The sequence below is a fragment of the Lygodium microphyllum genome, chromosome 18 (genome assembly GCF_053477565.2).
Source record: "Lygodium microphyllum isolate KBCC chromosome 18, Lygodium_microphyllum_v1.1.10, whole genome shotgun sequence".
Taxonomy (NCBI): Eukaryota; Viridiplantae; Streptophyta; class Polypodiopsida; order Schizaeales; family Lygodiaceae; genus Lygodium; species Lygodium microphyllum.
In genome coordinates, this window is record NC_141152.1 from 16,047,347 (window position 1) to 16,060,216 (window position 12,870).

At 42.4% G+C, this 12,870-nt stretch overlaps 1 pseudogene across 1 annotated transcript; it reads left to right on the forward strand.

The window, feature by feature from the left end:
- The first annotated feature begins 9,005 nt into the window (after positions 1–9,005).
- On the forward strand, positions 9,006–12,080 carry LOC148020624 (E3 ubiquitin-protein ligase RGLG3-like; annotated as a pseudogene). Its single transcript, XR_015694736.1, has 9 exons — positions 9,006–9,178; positions 9,290–9,374; positions 9,999–10,142; positions 10,258–10,405; positions 10,482–10,634; positions 10,726–10,782; positions 10,863–10,968; positions 11,544–11,671; positions 11,776–12,080. The product of XR_015694736.1 is annotated as an E3 ubiquitin-protein ligase RGLG3-like (transcript).
- The last annotated feature ends 790 nt before the right edge of the window (positions 12,081–12,870 follow it).

Below are 12,870 nucleotides of genomic sequence, written 5' to 3' on the forward strand. Positions count from 1 at the left end.
CTTTTACAGACCAAATGTTGGACACAGTGGCAGGCCATGAGCTGTATTCCCTCTTGGATGGATTCAGCGGATATAGCCAAGTCCAAATCGCAGAAGAGGACCAATCTAAAACAACCTTCACCACGGAATGGGGGACGTATGCCTATAGAGTGATGCCATTTGGGCTCTGTAATGCTCCTACCACCTTCTAATGAGTAATGATGGTGGCCTTCCAGAACCATCTGCATGATTTCATTGAGGTGTATCTTGATGATTTCTGTGTCTATAGTTTGATCCGTGAGCACTGGGGACACCTAGAGCAATGTTTTGACAGATGACGAGAGTATGGGATCTCTCTCAACCCCGACAAATGTGTCTTTGGTGTCTCCTCAGGAGTTATTTTGGGCCATATTGTCTCTGCACAAGGGATATCAACAGACCTTGCAAAGATCGAGAAGATCACAGCTCTGATAGCACCCATCGACCTCAAACAGTTGAGGGGATTCCTAGGCTATGTGGGTTACTACAGAAGGTTCATAGCCCATTTTGCAACAAAGGCAACCCCCTTGCACAAGCTTTTGAGGAAATATGCAGAGTTTATTTGGACGGAAGAATGTGACAAAGCCTTCAACACTCTGAAGTAGTGTCTGATTGAGGCACCCATCCTGCAACCTCCTGATTGGACGAAGGAGTTCCATGTGTACACAGATGCATCAATTGAAGGGCTAGGTGCTATCCTATGTCAAAAGGCCCCCTCCAAATTAGATCAACTGATATATTATGCAAGCCAAAAGGTCACTGATAGGGAACGGAACTATACAGTGGACAGAGCTGGAGTGCTTGGCAATGGTGTTTGCCCTAGAGAAGTTTCGCCACTACCTACTGTCTACCCACTTTAAATTTTATGTGGATCATGAGGCCCTGTCCTTCCTGATGAACAAAGAAGACGTGAAAGGACGAATGATGAGGTGGCTCCTTCTATTCCAGGAGTTCGACTTTGAGGTAATTACGAAACCTGGTCGTTTCCATGTTCTGGCTGATCATCTATCGCGTATCCCACAGACTGCAGACGAGGAGCAGGATGATCCAGACCTCCCTGATGCTTCCCTATTCCTAGTAGAAACTATAACCCCCTGGTATGTAGACATTGCCGATATGCTGGCAACCCAACAGTACCCTCCTAGCATTTCTAGCCGGGAAAGGAAGAAGCTTATGTTAGAATTAGCCCCCTTACACCCTGTTAGGCAGTGCACTATACAAGAAAGGCAAAGATGAAGTGCTCAGAAGATGTGTTGGAGGAGATGAGATTGGGATTGTTTTGAAGGCTTGCCATGACAAGCCATGTGGAGGCCACTTTGCAGGAGAAGCTACAGCTAGGAAGGCTCTATTAGCAGGATACTGGTGGACGACCCTCCACAAGGATGCATATGATTACTATAAAAGATGTGATGCTTGTCAGCGAATGGAAAAACCCACCAAAATAAGTGCCATGCCATTGCAACCTATCCTTCCTTTGAAGCCGTTCGAGAAGTGGGGCATCGACTTCGTCGGCCCAATCGATCCTCCCACCAGAAGAAAACAGAACAGATACATCCTGGTATGTACGGATTATATTACTAAGTGGTGTGAAGCCAAAGCTCTAAAGCGGGACGATGGTAACAACGTGGCCCTGTTCATGTACAAGAATATCATCACCCGTTTTGGCAGTCCCCTAGAGCTGGTAAGTGACAGAGGCACTCATTTCATTAATAAAGTCATGGGGGAGTTGACAGAGTTGTATAAGATCCGCCATCGCAAGTCCACTCCTTATTACCCCAGAGCCAATGGCCAAGTCGAAGTCACCAATCGCATCCTTTGCTCAATCCTGACAAGAACGATTGCTGTACATCGTCGTGATTGGGATGATCGACTTACAGAGGCCCTCTGGGCGTACAGAACCTCCCATAAAGCAGCAACATGACAACACACACCCTTCCAGCTGGTGTATGGTACAAAAGTTGTTTTCCCAGTTGAACTGGAATTGCCCTCTTTGCGAGTGGCTATCAAAAAGCGTTTGGGGGATGATAATTCACTGCAACACTGTCTCCTGCACTTGGAATGTTTGGACCAAACTTGCAGGATGGCTCTACAGTGCATGGAAGCCACTCAAGCTCGCCGTAAGGCTTACCATGACAGCTTCATTAAGCACAAGGAGTTCAAAGAAGGTGATTTGGTCCTAGCCTATGATTCACGATTTGGCAAGTTTCCTGGCAAGCTTCAACAGCAGTGGATGGGCCCATATAAGATACTTGCTGTCAACCCTAATGGCTCTGTCCAAGTGTAGACCGTTGATGCCTCTGATGATCCCTTCCTGATCAATGGATATCACTTGAAGAGGTACTTCCCTCCTTGGGGATCTTGACAATCATGATCACCTGATCCTTTTCCCTGTTGGCGTGGCACTGTAACTCTTATGATGCTACTTTTGATAGCCGTTCTTCAGCCACTCCTAATGAGGTGGATGCAACCCTCTGTCCCCTCAGCCCCACCTTCCAGGCTTGCTCTTTTATCCTCTATTTTCCACCAGCGGCAGTGGCGAGGTTGGTTCTGACAAATGGTATTTCTACCATTCCCTTGCTTAATTCGAAAAAAGGAAAAAATATACGTATCGGTCATGGGAGAAAAGGACTTCGATCCCTATCATGCCGACCTATTCTTCGAGAAAAGGTGGAGACACCCTCGGGAATAGGAGAAAAAAAAAACAACAATAAAATATAAACAAAAGAAAAGAAAATTTTAAAAAAACAAGAAAAAAAGAAAAAAACTGTTATGGGAGAAAAGGAAGCAATTCCCTGTCATAGCAAGCCTCGTTCCAAGAAAAGGTAGTTAACACCCTTGGACGAGAAGCTGGCTGTGGAAAATGTGGCAACCACCAGTAGTCCAGAAAGTAGATTCATCAATTGCCATCCCCAGGATCGAGTTGCGAAGCTGCCTCCCTTGGTACGCTGTGTCCTGTGCCTTTCTGCAAAGCGTTTGACAGTCCTCTAGCAGACGCCATGTTCCTATCTAACCCCACGTTCGATCTGATGGCTACCTCCCTGGGTACGCCTCTTCAACAACTCATGACGTGATCTTCATCAACAAACAATTGAGTGAGCGAGCTTTCATCCTGACCGGATGGGGAAGTGAGTATGGTTGCCCTCTGTAACTATCAATAGAGAATGAGACAAAGGGTGGGGCGAGTCCAGTCTTTTTCCTTCAAATCAAATGAGAGGTGCGAAGTGTGAATGAAGTGTTGCACACACGGGATGGGCCTCTCAATGCACAAAGCACGATCTGTTTCTATGCACTGCACCATAAAGCTCCCTGGCCTTCCTTCTCGCACCGTATGCCAGCACAGGGCGGGATGCACAGTTGCACCATCAAATACGCACAAGGCATACAACCTTTGCACAAGTGACCGTGAGGATTACATGAATGGGTTTCAGAAAAGGGCTGCCCTCTGTATCTTTCAGCACAGTGTGAGACAAAGGGTGGGCTGAGTGTGACTGGAGTTTCTTCAATCAATTACCGAGAGGTGAGGATTGAAAGACGTTACGATCTTTGGAGCAAGGTATGTTCTCTTTTTCCTATGCACCCACGGGGTGGGTCTGTGCCATCAACACAAGACACGTCACCCTGTTCTGTACACTGCACTGTAAGGCTCCCTTGCCTGCCTCCTTGCACCTATGCCGAATAGGTTGGACGCACTAATGCACCATCAATTGTGCACCCTGGCATACTCCAACTGCACCATTCCTTTGTCAATTCCTAAACCGGATGTGAGATATGGGTTTTCATCTTGCTTTCCTCGAGTGATATCGGTCATGGGGTGAGTGACTGCTCTTTCATTCCATACGAGTGATTGTGAGTTGAGTGTCATATCCCTCGCCATCAACGAATTTCCTGTGCTTCCTTCAACTAGCTACCTCCCTGGGTGCTGCCGCGTGGTCCTTGCCACGAAGGACGTGTGCTGTGAAGATACCTTGGTACCTTCTGCAGCCGACAACGACAGTGGACGTGTCATCAACAGTCAACTTTGATTCTCAATAACATGGGCCAAGTTTTTCTAATCCTACACTTTTTGTTGTCAGTGATGTTCATGTTTTAAGTGTGGAGACGTTAGCGGTTGGTCTGTCGTGTGGTATTAGGTCCCTGTTGCTTAGTGAACCCTACACGTTAAGGTTTTAAGTGTGGGGACGCATCCCTGCGTATCTACCTTGCATAAAAAACTTACAGCCCTGTTCGTCCCTTTGAACTGTCCCATTTTCCTTTTCACCGACCCCTGTTCCGATGCACGGTTTTTGAGTTATTAATTTTTGAAGGATTTTGTGTACATTAGACGGTTTTCCATGTGAACGTGATTTTCTTGCTTCGGAACAGTGATCTAACATGATAGCCCTGTCCTACCCTTCCCCCCTGACATTTTTTCTTTTTACTCTGTGTCCTTCCGATGCACGGTTTGTCCAATATTAATTTTTGCGGTTTCTCGAGACCTTTTCATGCGTCTTTTTGACATTTTTCCATGTGAACCTGCCTTGTTTGCATCGGAATTCCAATTTGACTTGACAGCCGTGTCCATCGTGCCTTTCCCTACATTTTTTCTTTTTTCTTTCCCTTATTCTGACTTTTGGATTTTTTATGATTAATTTTTAAAAGTGTTTTTGAGTATCTTTTTGATATTTTTTATATGTGAACGCCTCCTAACCCTATCGGAACTGCATTTTAACATGACAGTCCTGTGCAACCTCTTCCCTTGTACATTTGTCATTTTTGTTGCCCCTTGTTCCGGTGCACCGATCTTCTGTTAATTAATTTTCGACCGTATTTTCGTGTGTCATTTTACATTTTTTCCATGTGAACGCGTCCTCTCGCGGTCGAAACTGTGTTTTGACGTGATAGGGTTGTTGGGCGCGTTCTTCTGCACATTTTTCCTTCTTTCCGCCCTGCATTCCGGTAAGTGGATTTTCCAAAATTAATCCCCGTATGTGTTTTCGGGGCCGTTTTTGTGTTTTTTACATATGCACACCGTTTATTCCCCCCGGAACCCCCATAGACCTTTTCCCCTATCTTCCCCCTGCCGTCTAGTACATTTTTTTTATTTTTACACTATTTCGTTTTGATGATCGGATTGTGAGATATTAATTTTTCTTTATTTTGCCGTGTTTTACGCGACTCGTCTCGCGTATGAACGCACGCATTTGCGATTTTACGCATCTTGCCACACCCGCTCGCATATGCGCACCCCGTGCCGACGTCCCGATGCCATTCTGATCCCGCCACAGTAAATTTTTTTACCCCGCCCTACGCTTGCGCAGCACGGGACGGGGGCACGCCTTTCTTTTAATTCATTTATTTATTATTTTAACACAAAAAAAATTAAAAATCTTTACTATTTTTCAAAATCCAAATCTTTATTTTTTTTTTTTCAAAAAATGAATTTTACCCCCCCCCCCCCCCCCCGTGTCCGTTCCAACCACACACCCCCCTCCTTCCCTCTTCTCTCTCTCCCCCCTCTCTCTCTTCTTCTTCTTCTTGTTTTTTCTGGTTCTCTCTCCCTGTAACCCCCTCCCTCTCTCTTCCCTCCTTTTGCTTCCCTCCCTTCTCTCCCTTCCTCCTCCCTCCATCCTCCTGTTTCCCTCCCTTCTCTCCCTTCCTCCTCCCTCCATCCTCCTTCTTCTCCCTCCCTCCTCTCCCCCCTCCACCCTCCCTTCTTCCTCCTGGCCCCCGCCCTACAGCATCCCCCCACCGCCTTGGTGTCATCTGCTCCGCCCTGCAGCGTCGTGCGCCGCCGCCTGGTCCTTCCCTGCCGCCCATTGGCACCTTCCGCCTAGGTGCCGCCGTCTGCCTGGCGCCTCCTCTGCCACCGCCTGTTCGCTTTCTCACTGCCCTCCTCCCATAGGAGTGCCGGGCGGAGCTTTCTAGATATCCTTTCCGATGGACTGCTAAGACGTGTCCTAAAGATACAAGTGGACACGTTACAATTGGTATCAGAGCCAACCAACAATGGAATTGTTTTTATGAAATCTTAATAAGTTGAAGTAAAGCAAATGTTTCTATTCCAAACATTTCCTTACTTCCAATGCTGTCTTGCAGAATTACGAAGCAGATCATTGCAGATTGGCCAATTGAACTTGCAAAGCTTGTCGGGCTCTTCGTTCTTCATCAAGCTGCATCATAATTAAATCCAATTTTTGTTCCATCATTGGTTCGGGTAAATCACCTTCAGCCATTAAATCGTCCATGTTTTGTTCCTCATCCTATAAAAATCCAATAGACCTCACACTCTCAAAATCTGATTAGCGGGATGAGCATAGCTCAAAGTCGGGTATACAAGGCTTATATATTTTGTTTGGCTTTTACGGTTTTCCTCTTTTGCAATTGCGGGATTTGTTATCTTCGTAGAAGTTACGTATAATCTTCGTATAACCTGCATATGATCTTTTGTGTTTGCTCAAACTGGTTTAGCAAGTCTGCAAATAGGAACAGGGTCTTCTATAGAGCAATAAACGAACTCTGTGCTTCTGCGTATGAACAACCTTTATGGGAATAGTTGGAGCAAATCTGTTTTGACTTCTGTGGACTTGTAGGACTTGTAGCAGTAATAGAACTTGCAGAACTTAGTAGACTTGAGAATTTGAAAGCTTATGTGATTAAGCTTATGAAATCACTGATCACGAATTCGATTTTGAAGGGGGGCCATTTTTTGCGTTGATTCTGACGCTGAGGTGCCGTGTTCACAGACGTCAATTTTGTGGGGCTTTAAGCTTTATTATTAAGCTTATTACTAAGCTTAATGAACTTTAAGATAAAGCTTTTTAACTTTGTAGCTATGGAGCTTACTGTGACTGTTGAAAAAAAAACGTATTGAAGAAGAAGATGCAAAAGTGGTCCTCCGCCTCCTCAGGCTGGTCCTTCACGATCAGAGGCTGCAGATCGGAGTTCTTGACCGCCAGGAATTCACCCGTATCGACCATTTGTGATGAAATTGACTGTAGAGCTCGATCATTCCAGGAGCTCCGACTTCGCGCAAGATGGTAAGCGATTGGAAGCTCTCGATCTCAGCTTCGCTGTGATACCACTGGTGCACAAATTGGATGCTGTAAGCGCGGGTAGTGAGCGCCAGAAGGTCCCCAAGAACAAAAGAACTCTATTTTTTGCACACAAATCAATGTAGAAGACTTGCACGACATGAACAAGAGACAAATTGGATGCAATCTCCCCCCATGCCTTGTGTGAGCGCTCCACAAAGCATGTATTTTATGTATTAATCATCTTCAAGCTAAAATAATAGCCCAAATTACAAAATAGCACGCTTTAGCTTTTGAGTTTGCTTTTGTGCCAAATAGAAATAAAGCTAATGGGCGGATGCCCAAGAAGTTAGGCGTACCCAAATACAATGTCCAAATACAAATATCTAAATCGTGCGCCCATGTGCATACAAAAATAATAAATAAATATCAAACGCCTTGATAAATAGGCGCGACAAAATATAGGCGTCATGCCTAAGGTATGCACCCATCAAAATATTGACGATAACTTGAATGCACGCTATCCTCCAATGCTTTTTACTGCCACCGCTGCTATCTCTACACATCAACTAAAGCATTCACAATCGTTAGTAAAATAATACAATTAAACCGACAAAAGTGAATACCTAGCAGTCTTCAGCTATATAAATAAATAAATTGGTTAGAAATCAATCCTAACCTTAATTTATCACGAGTGCGCACTCTAAACTCATAAACGTTTATTAATTTAAATATGTATTTTGCGGAATCACCCGCTATGGAATCACCCATGTACATACTAAATTAACAAAACGCCTGAAAAGGATAGGCGTCCCCATCGACTTCTCGCGCAAAGAATCCACTTTGTGTATGAACCCCGGTAATAAAAGTTTACGGAATCCATCGTAAAACCTCACGGAATCCTCCGTGGCACGGAATCCACCGTGAAATATGCCTCCTGGCATCATGGAAAGAAATAATACTGGGCGGAATATATGGAGTGCATCCAGTCATTTGGATTTGGCTGCGCATTTTATTTTTGTGGCAGATTTGGGTCTCTAGAAATAAAAATTTGTTTGAACAAGTGAATGTGGATCCAATGTACAGTTTAAGGAAGAATTTTTGTTTCAGGTCAAGAATCGAAGAAAGCAATTAGCTAGGGACTGCAGCAAGCATCCCTCAGCCAAGAAAAAAGATAAGGAGGGCCCGTATGAAGGACTTGGCATCGAGATGAGGAAGTTCTTCATCCATGAAGAAAGGAGAAGGAAAATGGAGCACAAAAAAACATGGTTCCTTGAAATGTTTCAAAAATCCACTGTTGACATGCTTGATGTAATGGAAAAACAAGACTAAACATGTAAAGATAAGCCAAGTTATTGTAAAGAACTACTAGCTAGCTAAGTCTAGGTGGGACTCCTCCTCAAGCCCACATTTTGTAATACTTTTACCTTTACTTTATTTTTAATACAACTTCTCGTTGTCACAAAAAAAAAAGGGCTTTGAAGCTGCACGTGTAACAAACATTAATGTCTGTACCTCAGGAAGAGCATCAATAGAGTAATTATCTCGATGCTAAGGAGATTCTTGAGAGAGAGAGAGAGAGAGAGAGAGAGAGAGGGAAGGAAGGGGGCCGGGATGAATGGATGGATGATTCGCTGTCGATAATTCGAGCATTATTTAATGGGCAGAGCATCTGTAGAGCAATTATTTGCTCGGGATTGATGGATGGATGATCCGTAATCAGAGATCATCGCAAGGCCGTAAAATAATATTCCGATTGCTAATCGATAGTTCGCCAATTAGTCTTATCGCCGCCACCACACGTGAGACCGCAGTACTAAACATGATCCATAATCAGAGATCATCGCAAGGCTGTAAAATAATATTCTGATTGCTAGTCGAGGAGTGATAATGATGATGATAAATAATATTCTGATTGCTTTAAGGCAGTATAAATAAGGAGTGAGCAACAGATGATTATAACGCCTAAAGGTGGAAGCTCGACTTTCTTTCGCCAGCTTATAACTATTTAGTATTCTTATAACTCCTCGTCAATACATCGCAATCTTCTCTGCGCCATATCTTGCCCAGTATCGTTCATAACACAGAACAAGACTATGGCAGCGACGTACGCCTCGCACATTCGCGACAAGTACACAGACATCACTCAGGTAATTTGGGTTCGAAACTCCAAAGTAAATTACATTTTCTCTGGGCGCGGAGAGAGAGAGAGATCAGAGAGAGAGAGCGCAAGAGCACATCTGCTGCTGGTGCAACAACAGGTTACAGAGGCTCTCAGGAAGGCTGGGCTTAAATCATCGAACCTAATTGTTGGTATTGATTTTACCAAGAGTAACGAGTGGACAGGTAAAATGAAATGCACTTACAATTATAGCATATCGATCAATGTATGCGTGGCCGGCCATCCATCCTTATTTCAGTTCAAGGTTACTCGATATCGTTGTATTGTGGCCGATCAAAGTGTACTTGCTATTGATCATCATCTTATCTTGTATATTTGTCTAATATCACTGCCTGATCCCTAGCTAATTGTATGGCCTCCCTCAATACACCGCCTCAGGCAAGTCGAGACACTGATCAGATGTTTGTTGGGATTATGTCTTTACATGGTTTCGAATCTTGTTACGTTGGTAGACGATGATAAATATCAATCGGAGTGTCTATTTGGTTGACAACAAACAAGGAACATAAGTCAACATTAATATGGATCTCGATTACAGTTACATATTGACCACACTCGAAAATTGTTCTTATTGTTATGAACCTCCTAACATTGATTATTAGATCGTATTAGTATGATTAAGACAACGATCACTAAGCTAGGTCTCGAGGAGATAGTTTACCTTATATTGTATATGGCATTTTATCTCCGTCCATCACTACTCGCTATTGGAATATGAGATCACATTAACCATGCAAGGCTAATGATAAGTGTTGTTTATACCTCACTGGAACTAAATATTCTTACAGGTCAATACTCTTTCAATGGACTTAGCCTTCATGCGCCTCTTACTAATGGAAAGAATCCTTATGAGCAAGTCATTTCAATCATTGGAAGGACACTCTCGAAATTCGATGAAGATAACCTGATCCCTTGTTTCAGTTTTGGAGATGGTTTACCATTGTTTCATCTTTTTGTGCTCTCCTCAAGATTTGCACTAGATTGCATGCTCCTTTATCAACTCAAGTCCTTCTAATAGTTCCCCATGTGCCTTGCTTGTAATCACAGCAACCACCCATGACCGAAGCTGCTTCAACTTCAACCTAGATAAAAGTCATTGTGCTGGTTTTGAAGCAGTCTTGAAACGCTATAGAGAAATACTTCCCAATATCAACCTCTCTGGTTAGTCATCTACACAACTAATTAATATGTACTGGCCACCTCCAATTGATGATACTATAATTATCTATTGTGTACATCTGATAATAAGAAAAATATTTTAATCCTTTTAGATTTAAATCAATGTTAATGTTCTATGCAAGCCCCACTTCTTTTGCACCTATCATCCATGCTGCAATAGATGTTATGAAACAAAATGGAGACCAATTTCATGTTCTTGTTATTATTGTTGATGGCCAAGTATGTCAACCAATACAATTTAATATGTAAATCAATATGGTTTCCAAGTCACAAGTCAAGGGGGCATTGGGTAGAATGTAAAAAATGAAATTGTTTTGACAGGTAAGGTAATGTGAGAGGAGGGATGTTGAGTGTGCAAGAGAAGGCAACCATTGATGCCATTGTTGCTGCAAGGTACACTAGTAGCATACAAGTTAATTAGAATGTAATTTATGTGATCATGAGGTGATGATATGTATATTTGAGTTTCACAGTAATTACCCTTTATCAATTGTTTTGGTGGGGGTTGGAGATGGGCCATGTGACAAGATGAAATGGTTCGATGATGCTATTCCACAATGCAAGTTTGACAACTTTCAGGTGCTTTTCAAACAAGTGCTTTTGTTAATTTCCTAGTTTTCACATATCAATTTTCATCAAAAGAGCTAAATTAGCTTTCTTACAACTCTATTGGGAGAGAGTGAGTAGCACATGGAAGGGGTGCAACAAAAAAAGGGAGAGAGAGAGAGAGAGAGAGAGAGAGAGAGAGAGAGAGAGAGAGAGAGAGAGAGAGAGAGAGAGAGAGAGAGAGAGAGAGAGAGAGAGAGAGAGAGAGAGAGAGAGAGAGAGAGAGAGAGAGAGAGAGAGAGAGAGTGTGTGTGTGTGTGTGTGTGTGTATCTAAATAGATGCACATTAGTCATTGCAAAAATACAAATCAAAATACTAAACGTGTATCTCTAGTTTCATTTAAGTGAATGTAGATCTCCTCAATGTAGAAACTAGTAAGCCAAAACAAATGAGAATTTGGAATGCATGTAATGATCATGAGTACTCAATGAGACCAATTGTTTGTGCCGAGGCACTAGGAACGATAGGTTTTAGTAACATGCTGCATAGTATTCTAGTACACACTAGATTTTATTGTCCTAAAGTATCTCTACATTTCCTGTCCCAGTTTGTAAACTTCACTGAGGTCATGTCAAGAGGCTCTACTCTAGCCGAAAAAGAAGGGCAATTTGCTCTAGCAGCATTGATGGAGATACCTAAGCAGTATAAGGCTATCCAACGACTTGAAGGGTCAAGGTAGAAACATAAAACAAATAGCTTCATTTTGCATATGAAATTTGTTTCATGCTTCAAAAATGAAGGGCTCTGGCTAAGTCTAATAGATTTTCTTGGTCTTATAGGCAAGCACAGCCAACACCTAACATTCCATGCTGAAAACCACATCCACAAGCTCCCTCACAAGTTGAACATCATGGATGCAAGACAATGGCTACTTATGGTTATAATTGACGATTGAGAACACTTAGTGTTGCTAAATGGGGAGTAGCAAAGATGAGAAAAATGGCCCGTTGTTCGAGCTATTGCCTCAACTATAATATGTTATATTGAGTAGCAATCAAGGCTACATGCATAATACTATATATGTAGCCCAAAGAATAAAGGAGTAACTCTTGTGGTTGACATTTCTTTCTATATATAACACATATAAATCTAGTGTGCACATCATGAAGATGAGATTTTGTATTTGCGTAAAGTGAAAAGTATATGGGTCAAGAATTGCATGTAGTAGTCTAGCTGAATTTATTGAAAACATTTAGTTTCTTCATCATTATCATATCTTAAGAGAATATTAAAATAAATATATGTACCACCTTTACCATAATAGAGTGTCTCTCTAGTCTACATCCACAATGTTACCATGATCTATTTCTATAATCCAACAAAGTCCAAAGACATTTCACACTATAGTTGTTAAAATGATCTTATGGTCGTTACTAAGAATAGAGGGTCCAAGGATCAAGGGTACACCTCTAAAAGGTAGCTAAAATGTCGAGGCCAAGCGTGAATAAACTTTGTACATAAGACCCTATGTTGTCAAGGAGGGGGTCGAAAAAAACCACCAAGATTCAAGGGACAAAATATGAGAGGTGAAAGAATCAAGATGAAACCAAAAGACACAAAATAAACTCTTAAAGAAAACTCTATATATTATAGTAGCACACAAAACTTACAAACTTTGCATCCAAGGCAATGTCTCAAAAAAATTTTAAGCAAGATGATAGCTTGACCACATTATGCAACCTTAATCACTTTGCTACAGTGATACACATTGATACAAGACTCTAAAACTCTGCCAGGAATACTCCAAAGTACAATAGACCCTCCAATGTACTTCACTACTAGTTTTTTCTCAAATCTCTATGAGAAGTACCTCCTTGCAGAAGTAAAAAAACTCCAAAATATCATCCATAGTAGTAGGTATAAATACATCCAAA